Source organism: Globicephala melas, chromosome 5 (assembly GCF_963455315.2).
Source record: "Globicephala melas chromosome 5, mGloMel1.2, whole genome shotgun sequence".
Taxonomy (NCBI): Eukaryota; Metazoa; Chordata; class Mammalia; order Artiodactyla; family Delphinidae; genus Globicephala; species Globicephala melas.
The window spans coordinates 131961797-131975575 of record NC_083318.1 but is presented as its reverse complement, the minus strand read 5'-3'; the positions used below and the strand labels follow the sequence as shown (position 1 = coordinate 131975575).

General features: G+C 40.4%; 1 long non-coding RNA gene across 1 annotated transcript in view; it reads left to right on the top strand.

Annotated features, from left to right (window-relative positions):
- The window catches only part of LOC132597370 (uncharacterized), a 46717-nt gene that overhangs the window by 22562 nt on the left and 10376 nt on the right, over positions 1 to 13779 (top strand). The gene's annotated exons all lie outside the window — the stretch shown is intronic.

The window sequence follows — 13779 nt, the reverse complement described above, 5'->3', positions numbered from 1 at the left end:
TGCAAATATTTTCTCTCATTCTGTTGATTGTCTTTTCACTCTTTGGTGGTGTGCTTTGAAGCACAAAATTTCACATCTTCTTTATCCATTCATCTGCTGATGGACCCTGAGCTTGCTTCCATATGTTAGCAATTGTAAATAATGCTGCTGTGAACATTGGGGTGCATGTATCTTTTCGAATTAATTTTTTTGTTTTCTTTAGCTCTATTCCCAGGAGTGGAATTGCTGGGTCATACAGTAGTTCTATTTTTGGTTTATTGAGGAACCTGCATAATGTTTTCCACTGGGGCTGCACCAATTTACATTCCCACCAACAATGTGTAAGTTCCCTTTTGTCCACATCCTTGCTGACATTTATTAATTGTGTTTTTTTTGATGATGGCCATTCTGAGAGATGTGAGATGATATCACATTGTGGTTTTAATTTGCATTTCTCTGATGGCTAATGATGCAGAACATCTTTTCATGTGCTTTGCTTATTAGTTTTGTTTTTTACTAGATTCCTTAGGATTTTCTATATACAATATCATTTCCATATACAATATTGTAACTGTCATAGAGATCGTTTTAATTCTTCATGTACAAACTAGGTGCCTTTATTTTATTACCTAATTGCCCTTCTAGAACCTCCAGCATGACGTTGAACAGAAATAAGAAGAGCAGACATCCTTGCCTTGTTTCTGGTCTTAGGAGGAAAGCATTCAGTCTTTCACCGTTAAGTATTATGTTAACTAAGGGTTTTTTGTAGATGCTGTAATGATCTTTTAAAGAATTTATAATTGTTACATTTCTCTTACATGGTCGCATTACCTAAATAAAATGGCATAAGTGAATTTGATAAAATTGAGACCCAATTGAGGTAAATATTGTGAGAATAGGGCTACATCTTGTTTTATCCGTAACTACTGGCCATATTCATTTTTGTGCTTGTCCTATCCACAACCTCCACCAAGGAAACTGATCCACCATTGGACCTTGCTGTCTCAGGAGTCATATATAGTATTATGGTGATGTCTCCCTCCTTTCTCCGTCTTTCAACTCCGTTTATTGGACTGGAATAACCATCTGACCCAAGAACAGTGAATCCTCAGGTGAGGCAGTAATCTTCACTCTCTAAGGCCAGATTCAAAAAGATTAATTTAACCAAGTGAGAATTGGACCTAAGGAACAAAGAAAGAATTTTTCAGTTACTGGTGGAAGCTTTAGCTGAAAATTTGTGAGACAGAATCAGGACTTGGGAGGCTATAATGGACCACATGTAAGCTAAAATTATAGGGAAGTAGAAATTATAAATAAAAAGAAACAGTTATTAAAGCAAGATAGAAAGAAGTATATATGTAGAATAGAACTGAGTAACACGAACAGTAGAGTAGTAGAGGAAAGATTCTGGAACATCTGCATCTAAGGTTTCTAGAATGACCTTGAATCCAAACCCAATTTCCCTGCTTCAGTTCTTGGATTTCCATGAAATTCTAATTTCCTCATTCCTCCACGTGAGCTAATTTGAAAGGTCTTTGTTCCTTGTAAATGAACGAAATAACGAAAAACATTCAGCATAAACTCGTCACATTTGACAATATTTTTGTTCCTCAAGTGCCCTGAACTCTAAAGAGAAAGACACGGGAAAAGAGAATGGAAATTATTGATATTTCGGGGGGTAGTAAAGGGTAAAACCCACGTTGCTTAATATTGTTGCTACTGGTTGTTAGAAACATGATTAGTATTGACTAAATAATTCTTATTTAGGAGAAATATTTGGTAAGGTGCTAATAATGATATTGTTAAAATGACAATACTGTGCCTAATAAATGGTTCAAGGGTAAGGCATTTGGGAAGAAACCTTGTTAATGGGGAATATCCCCTCAGGATGTAAAATGGTGTGACGGCAACACCAGTTATAGGTGGTATGAATGGCGAAAGGCTGCGTCCTGGCAGCTGGCACGTGACGTCAGATGAAGAAGAAAGTCATTTTGAAGATGAGGTAAATAAAATGACTGAGATTAGAGGTGGGCTTTATACAGTAATGACTGCTATTTAGTGACGTGCAGGCGATAATTTTTCCCAGCTGAATTTGATTAAGCCTGCTCAGCTGCCAATAAGGACTTTAATTCATGGAAGACAGGAAGAGCTAATGATGGGAAGAGTAAGTATGTAATTGAGATTGGGAGCGATTTTTGACATGTTAAGAGGAACATAGGAGAAGTTAATGGGATACCTTGGCATTTCATCGGGAAAGAGATAAGGCCTAGCTCCGTGGATAGAGTCAGAATTATGTTGACTGAGGTTAGTACATTCATTTATTGGTTAGTAATCATGCCTTGTTATAACAAATACGTGTACTAAAACGTGCTGCTGCCTTTGTTGATTTTGGGTAATGATTTTGGGTAGGGTGTTAATTTCCAGGCTTACTCAAGCTAATGTTCATGGAGAGCCAAACATAGGCTCTAGAATTAAGCTAAATAAAACAATTATCACACAGGCAAACTTTAGAAATGATATGGTATAAACCTTTTTTTTTTTTTTTTTTTTTGTGGTACGCGGGCCTCTCACTGTTGTGGCCTCTCCCATTGCAGAGCACAGGCTCCGGACGCACAGGCTCAGTGGCCATGGCTCAAGGGCCCAGCCGCTCCGCGGCATGTGGGATCTTCCCAGGCCGTGACATGAACATGTGTCCCTGCATCGGCAGGTGGACTCTCAACCACTGCACCACCAGGGGAAGCCCTGACGGGGATCTTCTTTACTCCTGATTTACTACCTATTGAAATGCTAATCTCTTTTGGAAACACCCTTACAGACACACCCAGAAATAATGTTTTAGCAGCTTTCTGGGCATCTCCTAGCCTAGTCAAGTTGACAGATAAAATTCACTGTCATACATATGCATGTTATTATGAGGCAGTTTGATATTTGTTTAAAGCACATGATTGTTTAAGGTAGAGAAATTTTGTTCACAAGTGACTATTTGGTATGCCACAAGTAGAGATTTAATGAAACTCATGGAATTATGGTATATTTTTTATATGGCTAATTATTGGTAATTATGATAGAGTTTGATATAAAAATGCTCTTGAAAATTATATTTAGTATATTTACTGAAAATTATATTGCCATATTCTACTAAAAAATATTTCAGGTGGGGGGCTTCCCTGGTGGCGCAGTGGTTGAGAGTCCGCCTGCCAGTGCAGGGGACACGGGTTTGTGCCCCGGTCCGGGAAGATCCCACATGCCTTGTTGCGGCTGGGCCCATGAGCCATGGCCGCTGAGCCTGTGCGTCCGGAGCTTGTGCTCCGCAACAGGAGAGGCCACAACAGTGAGAGGCCCGCGTACCGCAAAAAAAAAAAAAAAAAAAAAAAAAAAAAATTCAGGTGGATATGAAGAACTTTTATATAACTTGAAATAATTTTAATTTACTTACAGTTCTGGTATGATTATGTTTCTTAAACAAGGATGCAGATAAATCCTGTCATCAGGGATTGAGCAGGAATATTATATTCCTTAGTTAAGTTCGATATGGTGATGGCAATGACAACAATTAGTCAATAATCAAAGAAAGAAAGAAATGGAAATTTCATTGAGCCAACCTGAGGGATTATAACTCAGGAGACAGTCTCTCAGAGAGCTCTGAGAACTGTTCTGAAGAGGGGGTCTGTGCAATCAAGCTGCTGGTCCCGAGGAACAGACATTTTAGTTAATGGTTTTAGTGCTTTGCTAAGTATGGGAAGATGCAAGAATCCAGGTTCATAAAAAATTTCTCCGGAAAATATCTAACTATCTGAGGGCCAGTTCTGTCTGTTTTCCCAGAGCAGAGACTGTTTCATCCTGATCGTTACCCTGAATTTCTTTCAGGTCAACAACTGCGGTGGCTAATGACTTGATTCTTGTAGAACTGGATGGTGGGCAAAGTCTTTATTTTACAATCCCTTCCCTTTCGGTCTTAATTTCGTTTGGGTGGCGTTTCCTGACCAGTTTGTCCCAGAGCACTAGGAAGGCTTATTCTCAGGTCAGGCAGGCATTTGCTTGGTAGCTCACGCTGTGTGCTCTTACTGGACTAGGCCCTGTTAACAGCAGCCCAAAGCCTCCGGACCTCCTGTCTTACTTGTCAGTTATGGTCCAGGACACGCTTCCGTCTTGTTGCTTCTTCCCATAATTAGAGCTACACTACTACAATCATTGATCTTATAGAAATATATTTGTTCAATCATTTCAAGTCACCTAGTCATCATTAATTTTATCTGAGGCTCAGTGATACATTTGGTAGTGCAAGAAACAATAATCTTGTAAAATAGGCAGAATACAAGTAATATAGCTAGTGACAGTAATAAGGTCATAAGTAAGTATTTAAGCTAAGAACTTCCATTAGGTTTGGCCCAGTGTTTCCCCAGGTCATCTGACTAATCTGTTCTACGCCAAGCGCTATCTTTAAGGAAAATGATATATTGGCATTGTACATAAAGTTTACTAAAGACGTCTGCATGTACAAGATGAGTGGTGGGTCATCATGACCCCTTACAGGATCAAAAAAAGAACGTTATCTTCTAAGGAGTTACATGGCTTGCGCCAGAAGGAGAAAAACACAGTCTTTATGGTTGAGCAGGTATTTCTGCCACTGGGGAGGTCTGGTTAATGCATAATGCAGATATACGATGCACGCTAGATGGGAGGGTGGAGGCCAAAATGAGTAGAGAAAATTTTTATGTTTAAATTTTTCTTGTCTCGCCTTAAAATGTGAATTTTATTTCATCAGTGAGCATAAGGAGAGAGGAGAATTCTAGTAAATGTTACTCTGTAGGAAATTGGTGACTTGTTCAGCTCCAGTGAGACACCTCCTAGTTTGGTAAACTTATCTAGATGAGAAAATAAAGTAGGCTGACAAATTAGATGTAGTGAATATGAGTAGGAGCCTCCAGTTTGTATGGATAATTGAATTGGATTTGGGGAGATGGGTCAGAAGAGAGTTCAAAGTCAGAGTCAAAGGGGAGGCTGGGAGCTTTGAAACTGATGATATTGGAAGGTGTGAAAGTATGAACAGAGGACCCTGGTTATTCTTCCTTTGCTCATGCAAACTTTCCACACAGCAGCTCCTTGGTGTGATACATACAATCTTTCTAACCTTATCAAACATCATGCCATTTTCCAATATTCTTTAATGAAAGATGAAGCGATCTGGGTAGCAGCAGTTGTGTTACATAAGAGGTGCCCTAGAACTTCTAAACTGCAAGCGTCATTGTGAGAAGCAATAATTTTGAATTTTAGCACCCTTTAGCTGTCCAGATGCTTTTTGCAAACATTTGCAGTAGTGGATTGAAACATGAATAAAATGGTACTAAACCCTAATAGCTCTAAAACCACACTTTTTTGCAGAATTAACTGGACCAAATACTCATATTTTGGAAGAATTAGTTGGTTGAGACCAACCTTTACAAAGGAAATAAGTAATTTAGTTACAGTCTATCAACATTTATGACTGCCTGTTACGTGCACATGATCACTGTGGTGAGAGCTATAGAACAGACGTTCTTCAACGACTTCCTTTTCTAAAACCTCCCCATCAGATCAGATCTGCCTGTTTATCCTAGCCTTGGTCTGGATCCTCACTTGCACTCAGTTCCACTTCGTTACTGATCTTGCTTGCCCCTCCTCCTGCAGTCCATCCTCCCTCCTGCCACCGCAGCCGTCTTTCTAAAACACCAGTTAGCGTCACGTTGCCTGCCCGCCTACATTTCTTAAGTCGTGTCCTAGAACCTCCAGGGTTAATTTCAACCTCCTGTACATGGCACAAGCCCTACGTATTCTCATCTTAGTTTCTCGAGCTTTATTTCTCACCACTTGTTCTCAGGTACCTCATCATCACACAGGGAGCGATTTGCAGTTTTGCAAAATGACTTTACACTTCTCCCTTCCCTCTGTGTATCCTCTCCAGGTTCATTTCATCTGGGAAGTGCCCACCTCTTCTTTTCCCCACCCATCCCTACCTTTCGGTCCTTTTTCTTTCTTTCCCCAAACTAAGTTAACCACATCTTCCCTGGACAACCATAGCACTTGTTTATACCACTGTTTTAATGCTTTCCATATTGACTTTTAATAGGTTTAACTGTTTACGTTGATCACTGGACTAGAAGTTACTTAAACGCAAGAGATATTTCTTTCCTTTCTATTTCCTTAGTAGTTGGCACAGTACCTGGCTCATATCATGGACTCATTCAGCGGTCATACATGCAATCACATCTACCTCCTAATATCTCTCATATAGGTCTTCTCTGCTTCATTTCTGCTGCCATTGTCCTAACTCAGGTCCTTGTTGGTCATCTGGATTCCTAAAACAACCTGTATCACCACTGTTTTTAGCCCTTCCCAGGGCCAATTAATTCTTCGTACTGTCACTACTAACATAATACTTTGAATACATAGATCTGATTGTTTCACTGAAGTATCTGTGTCTCCTCATTATATTAAGAATAAAGTCTAAAAAAGCCAAACTCGGGCTTCCCTGGTGGCGCAGTGGTTGAGAGTCCGCCTGCCGATGCAGGGGACATGGATTCTTGCCCCGGTCCGGGAAGATCCCACGTGCCGCAGAGCGGCTGGGCCCGTGAGCCATGGCTGCTGAGCCTGTGCGTCCGGAGCCTGTGCTCTGCAACGGGAGAGGCCACAGCAGTGAGAGGCCCGCGTACCACAAAAAAAAATAAAAATAAAATAATAAAAAAGCCAAACTCATAGAAACAAAGAGTAGAATGGTGATTATCAGAGGTTGAGGCGGTGGAGAAAATGGGGAGATGTTGATCACAGAGAACAAACTTCCAGTTGGAAGATGGATAAGTTCTAGGGATCTAATGGACAACATTGTGATTATAGATAACAGTGCTGTACTTTATATTTGAAAGTTGCTGAGAGAGTGAATCTTAAATGATCTCACTACAAAAAAAGAATGGTAATTACATGACATGATGGAGGTGTTAGCTAACCCTGTGGTGGTAATCACTTTGCAATATATAAGTGTATAAAAACAACACGTGTTACACCTTAAACATACACAGTGTTATATGTCAATTGTATTTCAATAAAATTGGGGGAAGAAACGGATAAAGTCCAGTTCTTTAGCAAAGTGTCTAAAGGTGTCCAGGATAGGGGTCTTCTCTCCTTTTCGAGTCTCAGCATCCACCCCGACTCATCCTCAGCCCGGCCACGTGCTGCACTCCGAAAGTGCCTTGTCCTCTAGCCCCTGTTCCTTTGCACACTTGGTTAACTCTACTACTGCTCTCTTCTCCCACCCCACAACTGCTAACCCCTAATCATCCTTTATAAGATACATCCCTTTAGAAGTACTCGCTGCTGCATGCAATCCACCCTTGTCCCCATGTACCGTACTGTAACGGTTGCCCTTCCAGGCTTTCTCCTGTAGCATTCTGTAATGACAGGGATTTTGTCCTGTTCATTTGTCCAATTGCTGATCAATAAATATTTGTTAGACAAGTAAGTGAAGGGCGTATTTGATACAACTCGATATATTAAACTGGAATTTTATTTACTTCTGCGTTTCTAGTGATAATTGCTTTAAAAGACTTTCTGTTGGTCTACGAACTCCCAATGGGTTTTTGGCTCTCAGTTAAACAACAGCTCAGAACAGAAGTGTCATATTCATATTCATTCCAGGAAACATTTTTTGAATACTGGCTATGTGCCAGCTAACGCACTATATTGCTAGGGTTGACTTTGTTTTCCTTAGCTGTACAGTCTTGAAATTATTCCTGTTAAACTTCCTCTGACCATCTACTTATTATAGTGATTTTGGATTTTCTTTGTTTAAAACATTAGCAACCCTATCAGCCTAGTGTTTAACTACTTGCTATTGCACTATTTCAGTTCCAGCACAAAAGTATTAAATGACGTTAGCAAAGGAGTGACCTCTGGTTACTGCCTTTTGATCCCTCCTCCCAGTACGACAGTAAATCAGTGACTGTTTCTGCGCTTTAATTTCTAATCTGTTGTGTTTCTACTTAGTAATATCACCAACATGTTGTTTTCTTTCTTTCTTTTTAAAATTTCGTAGTAATATTACATAATTTCCTTACCAAATTTAAACAGGAAGTTTTCTTTTTTTAAATTTTTTTTAAATTAAAAAAGTATCTTTATTGGAGTATAATTGCTTTACAATGTTGTGTTAGTTTCTGCTGTACAACAAAGTGAATCAGCTATACATATACATATATGCCCATATCCCCTCCCTCTTGCATCTCCCTCCCTCTCACCCTTCCTGTCCCACCCCTCTAGGTGGACACAAAGCACTGAGCTGATCTCCCTGTGCTATGCGGCTGCTTCCCACTAGCTATCTATTTTACATTTGGTAATGTATATATGTCCATGCCACTCTCTCACTTCGTCTCAGCTTCCCCTTCCCCCTGTGTTCTCAAGTCCGTTCTCTACGTTTCCGTCTTTAGTCCTGCCCTGCTACTAGGTTCATCAGTACCGGTTTTTTAGATTCCATATATGTGCGTTAGCATACGGTATTTGTTTTTCTCTCTCTGACTTACTTCACTCTGTATGACAGACTCTAGGTCCATCCACCTCATTACAAATAACTCAATTTTGTTCCTTTTAATTTTTTTATTATTATTTTTTAACATCTTTATTGGAGTATAATTGCTTTACAATGCTGTGTTAGTTTCTGCTGTATAACAAAGTGAATCAGTTATACATACACATATATCCCCATATCTCCTCCCTCTTGTGTCTCCCTCCCACCCTCCCTATCCCAGCCCTCTAGGTGGTCACAAAGCACCGAGCTGGTCTCCCTGTGCTATGTGGCTGCTTCCCACTAGCTATCTGTTTTACGTTTGGTAATGTATATATGTCAATGCCACTCTCTCACTTCATCCCAGCTTACCCTTCCCCCTCCCCGTGTCCTCAAGTCCATTCTCTACATCTTTATTCATGTCCTGCCGCTAGGTTCTTCATAACCTTTTTTTTTCTTTTTTTTTTTAGATTCCATATATATGTGTTAGCATACGGTTTTTCTCTTTCCGACTTACTTCACTCAGTATGACAAACTCTAGGTCCATCCACCTCACTACAAACAACTCAATTTCCTTTCTTTTTATGGCTGAGTAATATTCCATTGTCTATACGTGCCACATCTTCTTTATCCATTCATTTGTCGATGGGCATTTAGGCTGCTTCCATGTCCTAAACAGGAAGTTTTCTTTGCTAGGAGTTGCCAGTCTCCATTAGATGTTGGTGCTTATCCAGAAAATCTGTAGCAATATTTCAAATTAAGTGACGGTTTTCTTTTTAAGTGGAAACTGTTAACTTTGGCTGACTTTTTGGTAATCAAAGGACAAGAAGATCTGAGTTCTTATTTAACCAAAATACAATAGTACTGATTTCCATCTTATTAAATATAATGGGCAAGTGTTTCTATTTTTACTATGTTTCTAGTTATTTTTCTTACCCATTGATATGAGACCTACATTTTGGACACGGATCCACAAGCAATTCATCAAATTGCCCAATTGTTTCATGGCTCTATTAAATATTTATATTGTAATAAGTAGAGTATACCTGACTCAGGAACACCACTGACTGAATGGATTTTTGATGAAAGTGCTTGTTGTAGTTTCCTAGGGCTACTGTAACAAGGGGTCACAAATTGAATGACACAAACAACAGAAGTGTACCGTCTCACAGTTCTGGAGGCTAGAAGTCTAAGATCAGGGTGTTGGCAGGGTTCGTTCATTCTGAGGGATGTGAAGGAATATCTGTTCCACACCTCTCACATGATTTCTAGTAGCCTGAAGCATTCCTTGGCGTGTAGATGGTGTTCTCCCTGAGTCTTCATGTTATCTTCCCTCTGTACATATCTCTGCATCCCAATTTCCCCTTTTTATAAGGACGCAGTCATATTGGATTAGGGCCCACCCTAACGACTTCATCTTAACTTGAATATCTGAAAAGACCCTATTTCTGAATAAGGTTACATTCACAGGTACTGGAGGGTTAGGACTTCACCATATATTTTAAGAATACATTTTAAAGACTATTATTATAAAAAGTGGGAATAACAGAAGATAGCTCTTCCTTTATATTTCCCAAGTTCTGTGAATCGTAGTGTCTAAATCCTACTCATCTCAGCACTTTGTCTCCTCAGTTCTAAACACAGTTCCTTTACTCAGTAAAGGTTATGGAATGAGTGAAGGATATTTTTCTGAAAATATGAGGCACAGTGTACACTCCTAGATTGCCAGTGATATGGTTTAGAAAACTTCAGTAATTATTTCAAGATACCAACATATTTCTGGTTTGGTTTTAGTACCGGATCTCTATTTAATAATGAAATTGACATTCAAGGAGATGTAGTTAATGTTTAAGGGTACAATTCACAACCCTGCCACCATACTGTACCATCCTTTGCTTAGTGAGTTTATTGGTAGATTATATAGCTTCAAGAGTAAGGCAGCAAGGTATGCCTCGTGGAAACCAGCTGGTTTTGCTTTCTTCATGGTTATAGACTACTTACACTAACCAGTCATCTGAAATGTGTGTCCTGCGAAGGGACAAGGAAGGTGGTGCAAAGGAGTACAGATGGTCCAGCACCAGCCAGCTATCACCATTGGGAGAAATAACCCTCCAAGTCTTCTCTCTGCTTCTACCAATGCCATTTTTGCCTTTAAAGAACTCTATCATAATGCTGTCATCATAATATTCTGAAATAACATGACTATGGTGCTCCAGATTTACTATCTTGGAGTGACTTAAGTACTGGGAAGCTGATTCCGATGGCTTCAACATCAAAGAGTCACAGGATCCCAGAACTTTGAACTAGACGTAACCTTATGCATCTGTTGGTTCAAAGTTCCAACGTAGTGCACAGAACTTTCCACAGCAACCTGCAAATGCTCTTTGTGCCCTTTTAAATATGAAGAAATAAAATGTAACTGACATGATAGAATATCAAGTAATAAATACTCAGTATAAAGATAAAAATATGCTGACTTTACACTCAAGAATTTATGCATGTTTCCGTTAAAAAAAATGGAAGGCTTTGACGTTCCAGCCTCTGTTTTAGGTGCTTGGGTACAACATTGACCAAGACAGACACACTGACTCGCTTTTCTAGGAGTTTACAGTCCCTCAGGAAATGAACATTCAATTTCAATAAAGTGTGGAAAGAGCTACAAATGGGGAAGTTAAGAGTTTGACAGAAGCACGTAGCAGGACTCTTATATTATTCTGGGGTAAGACAAGTTTCCATGATGAAGCGATGTTTATGTCAAGATTGTAAGGTTGACGAATTAAGATTGGGGGGAGGTGGAGAAAAGTGTTCCCAGCAAAAGCTACAGTACACATCAAAGTCCGGAGCTCAGAGAGAGTATGTTAATGATGATTCTTGTAAAGAATATAACAAGTTAATTCATATTCTATTTATCTCACTCAATTACAGTGCAACCAATAGTCATGAACAGAGCTATATAGATAGAGAACACTTTCTTTTCAATGAATTTAATTGTGAATCATCTTCTATTCCTTTCATTTATTTACACCTTTCTCTTTCCATCATCTCAATGAAATTTCTCAGTGACAGCCAGTGGTTCAAGGTCCCTCAGTTCAGGGTTGGTTGTATTAAAACTTTTATTTATTTCCTGAGCATGAGCCCTGTGTTACCTCATATAATTCTCAGAACAATCTTGCCAGCAAGTGTCAATATCTGCAACTTGCACATGGAGAAACTGAGCCTCAAAGAAGTTAAATGGTATGTCCAAGTTCACAGGTGGCTAGGATGCCAGCTTCTGTCTGTCTGCCTCCCTAGCCCATTCTCTTTCCACCTGGCTCTACTGCCTGTAAATTACAGAGTGGACGGTGAGAGGCCTTGTTTGAGACATGAATTAAGCTTTTCGAAATTGAAAGCCTTCAGTTGCAAATGTTGAGACTTCTCTTTTTTATTCTCCCCTCATTCTAGGAAGTCTTCACTCCATTCTCCTATCCACATGACTGCCTTTGAAAAACTCATCTCTACTAAAGGAAACTCGAGATTCCTTAAGCCCCCAGTTGCTGGGTTTCCCTGCTTTAATATGTGAAAATGTACACCATCAGGAAATTTGTTCCTTTATATAAATTCATTCCTTTATGCTTCAGTTTAAAACAAATGTCTCATTGATATACTCCAGATCAGGGAAAGAACAGAGAGGAAAGGGAACTAATAATTCAGAGCCCCAGTGCCAGGACCTATGTTAGACCCTTTAAAGACATTAGCTCATTTCATCCTCAGCATAAACTGTAGGGTGGATATTATAATTCCCACTTAACAAGGAAACATTGGCACAGCTGCCTTAGCTGCAGAGCTAGGATTTGAACTCTCATTTGTAGGTATCGGAAGTCCATGATTTTTCTACTACACTATGCTGCACTATGCTGATCATTCATTTATTTCTTTCAAGATTTTTTTTGGCCATGCTGCATGGTATGCAGGATCTTAGTTCCCCAACCAGGAATCGAACCTGATCCCCCTGCAGTGGAAACGTGGAGTCTTTTATTTATTTATTTATTTATTTATTTATTTATTTATATTTTTGGCTGCATTGGGTCTTCGTTGCTGCATGCAGGCTTTCTCTAGTTGCGGTGAGTGGGGGCTACTCTTTGTTGTGGTGAGCGGGCTTCTCATTGCGGTGGCTTCTCTTGTTGTGGAGCACGGGCTCCAGGTGCGTGGTCTTCAGTACTGGCTCGCGGGCTCAGTAGTTGTGGCTCGCAGGCTCTAGAGCTCAGGCTCAGTAGTTGTGGCGCACGGGCTTAGTTGCTCCACAGCATGTGGAATCTTCCCTGACCAGGGCTTGAACCCGTGTCCCCTGCATTGGCAGGCGGATTCTTAACCACTGCGCCACCAGGGATGTCCCGGAAGCACAGAGTCTTAACCACTGGACTGCCAGGGAAGTCCCTCAAGATTTTCACTGAGAGATTCCATGTGGTATCACTGAGAATATTAAGATGAGAATTGAACTCACTATTTAAGAAGACCCGTATTTTCTAATTGGCTCTGTATTGCTCATTGGTAATTTCTTGCATTAGGGCCTGGTGTGTAATAGGAACCTGAATATTTGATACATTACATGCTTATTTAATTTTTCACCCCAGAATATGTCCACTTGTCACCAGTATATATGCACTTTGTAGCATTTAACTTTTCATCCTAAGTATACTACTTTGAATTTACTCTCATTATTTATTTGTCCCCACTGGATGCAGTCATATATCCCTGAACCCATGAAAGTCACTGTGTGTGTTCCCTGAACCTTGATTCTCTGCTCTCCAGGCCGTGCACATGTGTTCTCCCGGCCCTATGGATTTGGCCAGAAGGATTTTGAAGGGGATGGGCCTGGCGGCGCTCGTTGGCATCCCCGCTGCTTGCCTTTGGGGATTGGGTGGTCCTGCGCTTGTAGGACTGCGCATGCGTCTAGGACGCAGGTGCGGTGAAGCGGCAGGTGGCGAGGGGCTGCGGAAGTTCAGCTCCCCGCTGGTTCCTCTACCGGCTATCATGCTGCTCCCCTCATTTAACTTTGAGTGGGTGGAAACACGTCTGTGTCCAGTGTAGTGCCCGCTTCTCGCTATTTTGTTCTTTAGACTTTTCCATCTCCACATTGCACCTCTCCAGAGTGGCGGAGAGGCAGGGGAAAGGAGGCAAAGCCGAGGCCTGCAGGTGCTGGAGAACCATTAGGGCTTTTTGTTTTCTTTAGAGCAGTGGTAGCCTTTGTGCACTTTGAATGTCCTTGTCTCTAAACTGAGCAGCAAACGTAGAAA